The sequence below is a fragment of the Dendropsophus ebraccatus genome, unplaced genomic scaffold (genome assembly GCF_027789765.1).
Source record: "Dendropsophus ebraccatus isolate aDenEbr1 unplaced genomic scaffold, aDenEbr1.pat pat_scaffold_1020_ctg1, whole genome shotgun sequence".
Classification (NCBI taxonomy): Eukaryota; Metazoa; Chordata; class Amphibia; order Anura; family Hylidae; genus Dendropsophus; species Dendropsophus ebraccatus.
This window is the reverse complement of record NW_027208436.1, coordinates 1-5,000: the sequence shown is the minus strand read 5'-3', so window position 1 is coordinate 5,000 and position 5,000 is coordinate 1.

Below are 5,000 nucleotides of genomic sequence, written 5' to 3'. Positions count from 1 at the left end.
GTAAAAGCGTCTATTACAACAAAAGATAATGGAAACATAAAAGATCAACATTCAGGAATGTATCAGATGTCAGTATATAGATTATTTATATATATATATATATATATATATATATATATATATATATATATATATATTAGAAAGACAGGGAGATGATAGGAGTACATATATATATATATATTTATATATATATATATTAGGAAACAGAGTAATAGAGCTATGAGGCTAGGTAGATAATGAAACCAAAACTCGGCTATGGTCCTATGATTAGGCTACTGCCCTTAGACCCTGGTCAAGTTTAGTACTATGCACAGCAGGCCCCCGAGGATTGAAGGATGTGGACCTCCTAATTGTAAGTTAAGAGACCTCATACACTACAGACACTGCAGCCCCAGCAAGTGTTGCCCCATGAGAGGATCGTGGAGCATTGGGAAGTGCTCAGCACTGTGGAGAGGTTCTGCATTACTGCAGAGGCTCTGAACTACCAGACAGCACATATAGCTGTATATACATATCCCCTTGGTCCAGCACTAGATATATGTTATGGAAAGTAAAAAAAAACTATGGACATCTGGATAATTGAGCCCCATTGATATCTATTGGAGAATTCACACCATGGACATCTCAGGTTCAGCACTGTGGACAGTTCCAAGAGGGCTCAGACCTATGGACAGTTTCCAGAGGGGCAGGACTGTGGACAGTTCCTAGGGGGTCAGCACTGTGGACAGTTCCTAGAGGGGGCAGGACTGTGGACAGTTCCTAGGGGGTCAGCACTGTGGACAGTTCCTAGAGGGGTCAGTACTATGACCATCTTACCATATTCAATAAGAAACACTCCCCAAGGTTTAGCCTAAAACACTTCTCATAGAGGGTTCACAACTATAGACAGCTACCTCCAGTTCAGTAGTATCAAGAGCCCCCCCCCCAGGTTTATCACTTAACTCTCCCCCACCTCCAATTCAGCACTAAAGAGCCCCCTCCCCCCCCCCTTATTCCCCGGGTACAACACTATAAATAACTCCCTAGGTTTAGCTTCATGTAGAGGTCCTGCAAGTTCAGCACTTTTGACAGCACCCCACGGTCAGCACTATGGACAGCACCCCAGGGTCAGCACTATGGACAGCACCCCAGGGTCAGCACTATGGACAGCACCCCAGGGTCAGCACTATGGACAGCACCCCAGGGTCAGCACTATGGACAGCACCCCAGGGTCAGCACTATGGACAACACCCCAGGGTCAACAATATGGACAGCACCCCACGGTCAGCACTATGGACAGCACCCCAGGGTCAGAACTATGGACAGCACCCCACGGTCAGCACTATGGACAGCACCCCAGGGTCAGAACTATGGACAGCACCCCAGGGTCAGAACTATGGACAGCACCCCAGGGTTAGCACTATGGACAGCACCCCAGGGTCAGCACTATACACAGCACCCCACTGTCAGCACTATGGACAGCACCCCAGGGTCAGAACTATGGACAGCACCCCAGGGTTAGCACTATGGACAGCACCCGAATGTCAGCACTGTGGACAGCACCCCAGAGTAAGCACTATGGAAAGCACCCCAGGGTCAGCACTATGACACCAGGACACCAAGTATGATCCCAAGTGCAATTTCAGTATAGGTAGTGGCTAGTTTTGAGGACCGGACAATGATGGTGCAAACATACATAGTCAGTTGGACGGGTAATCAACAGGAGAATCAGAGCAGTACTAGGGATGAAAAAGCGAAAGAGTTAACCAGTGTACGATGGTAGATTACTTTATATGCAGGTCAGATAGGCTCGCTCAGCAGCCTGGACAGGCAAACTGTATAGAAGGGGTCAGAAAGGCAAGTGTAGTCTGAGGAAACAGGAATAGGTCACAATACATAGAGTAGCAGGCACAGAAATAAAACCTTGCTCTGAAACACAAATGACCAACAATGCTTAGGCTATGTTTGCACAGCTCAAAAGTACTGACGTTGTTTCCATCGACAACAACGGCCATACTTTGTACGGTGTGGAACACTGCATTGCCTTTTATAGGATCCCGCCGGAGCGTATACGCATAGTACACGCTGCGGCCTGGATCCCATCCGGCGCTGCAAAGAACTGACATGTCAGTTTTCTGCAGCCGCAATTCAGTGAATTGTGGCCGTAGAAAGCTCTGTCAGTTCAGACAATGAAGCGAGCGGCTCCGGCCGCTTGCTTCATTGTGTGCTCTGAGAGTTCTGATGCGGGCTTTTGCTGATGCCTGTGGCCGGAACTGCAGTACCGGCCGGGATGATCTTTGCAAAGACCAGCCGTTCTGTGACCCGGCCGGGTCACGGAACGGCAGGTCTTTTCCGGCGTGAGAACATAGCCTAAGGCAGGACAGCCCTTAAATAGGTAGGTGAAAGAATGGAAAGAGACACACTGGCACTTTAATCCCAGAGAGAGGCAGCACTTGTGCACTAGTGTACTGGGGTGGAATGGCAGCAGCTGGAAGTGCTGTGCACAGACTTGAACGAAGGGAGGATGTTGGTAGGCCGCATGGGGACCATAGGAAAAGATGAACCAGGACCACTGTCAGCAAGAAGCAGGCTGTCGGCCTGCCAGTGAAAAGGGGGCAGAACAGTGATGTAATAGAGTGCCCAAAGGCTTCTAATAAATCCCATTAAACCTCTTTACGCCTTTAATTTCATACTGAGTACTGCTATGCATAATATGTTGCATTGTAAACATATTGGGGGAGATTTATCAAACATGGTGTAAAGTGAAACTGGATCAGTTGCCCCTAGCAACCAATCAGATTCCACCTTTCATTTTCTAAAGAGTCTGTGAGGGATTAAAGGTGGAATCTGATTGGTTGCTAGGGGCAACTGAGCCTGTTTTATTTTACACCATGTTTAATAAATCTCCCCCATTGTTCACTAAAAGCATTGGTTCTAAGGTGTAATATTTAGTACAAATGACATCCAGTTGAGCACCACATGGAAGCACACAAATGCAATTGTACAGATTCCTGCTCTCCTGTATATATTAGCCATCCCTTTTTAAGTTCATGAAAATATATTGATGTTAAAATGTCAGTCTATCTTTTATTTTTAATGGATAAATTCTTATGATTTTTTTTGTTCTATGTTCCATCATTTAAACCAATTTATTACACAATTTAAATTTTTTTTATTATAAGGCATGACTCGACAGAAGACGGTTTGAGTAGCAATCTTGTCATGACTGATCATCAAGTGATTGGAATATTAAAGTATACATTGGTTTGAACTTTGTGAAAAATCACTTATACTTAGGATAAGACTTTTTAATGGACTGCAGGCATTAGAGAGACCTTGTATTAGGCTTTGAAATTAATGGGTCACCGTGCAACATTTTAGTCTTCGGAGCAAGATAAGATTAATGCTTGCTTATATAGCAAATTCAATGGCTCATTTAATTTCATATGAATGTTTAAAGTTAAATTGCTTTTGGATTAATTCTAAACTCATTACTCATTTTAACATCTGAAAGAAGTTTCATTTTTCTTTTCTTTTATTTAATCACGGCTTACATTTTCGAGACGAGAATTAAATAAAAACATAATGTCTTTAAAGAAAAAAATAAATAAAAAAGATGTTTTTTTTCATAAAACTTTCTCAGTCGAATGGTGACATCGAGTTAGGAAAAAGTTTTAGAATCCGATGACTGTGGTTAAAAATCTTCAAGACAAAAACGGTTTAATTGCAGCTAAATAACAAAAACTAACGTTGTGTAGAAATCCACGCTTCACACCCCATTTTTTTTCCCAAATTCAATAGCGTAAGATAATTACTCCCTCTGCAGGATAAATGATTAGCAGTCATTTACTTTGTTTGAGCCTAGATTATAATTTCTGACACCTGCAGCACTTGAAAAATGTACATCTGATTTTTTTTTTTATGTGCATTAAGTATATTAAGCAATTTCTCTCTGTCAGTTTCATGACTAAATCAACATTTTGGCTTGTCTTGTCCGATTGATTTATTCATTGACCAAAGTTACAAAAGACGACAAATAAAGTTTATATTCAGTGTGCTAATTAACAAAGTAAGACTGATTCCGAAGGTGTATTGGACATTATTTTTTTTTTTCCAGCCAGGCAGGGTGGTATCATTTATCAAAGCCTCCAAGCTACAGAATAAGATTATGTCTATTATGCATTTACTGTTCAGATCTCACAGTTAATGTTTTATTTCTGGAAAGCTATTTTACATCAAAAAGATTGATTCTCAACATGTACAAAGCTATCAATAGACAAATGTCTGTTATTTGTGTGGTATCTATACCCACTAGTTTAACAACAGTCTTCAAAGACATTTGTGTTTTTTTTAATCTGATTATAGGTTTTGTCTCATGAACGACCCATATCCTTATGCCTAGCAAAGGCCCATATTCATAAGCCAATGGCTGCACAATGACGGCCACCAATCAATAAGATAGGCGCCTGTTTAATGAGCCTTCACAGCGCTCAATCAGTTGCAGGTTGGATAATTCCTGTGGATCTAATTTCATCATTGTTGGCCTCAAATCATCCATTCACACAGGGTACAATCAATATTCTTGATTTTAATGCCCACATAAAAGATGTAATCAGCTGACATACAAGCATTTTCTCGTCTGCTGGCTCTTTTACACTAGCTAGGAATACGTGGAACAAACATGCCTATAAACACTCATTCATCCAATAATTGTCTCATGTAAATGGACCTTTAGCCATAACAGTGTAAGAGAGGTGGTTCTCTATATATTCCCCCTTCTGTGTCAGCATTGATGGCAGCTTCTGTTTTGGTGGCCTGACTAAATGGACCCATGTAAAACTATGCTTGCCCTGCCATGGTACCAAACTCTAATCCAACAACCCTTTTATCAAGTCAGCTAGAAATTAGGTAAAGTAAGGCCTGAGTACTGCAAATAATTCATTGCCCATTATTTTGAAAACCCAAATAAATTTAGATAGGTGGGTATACTTACCTCCGTCCGTGCCAGCACTGACCACGTC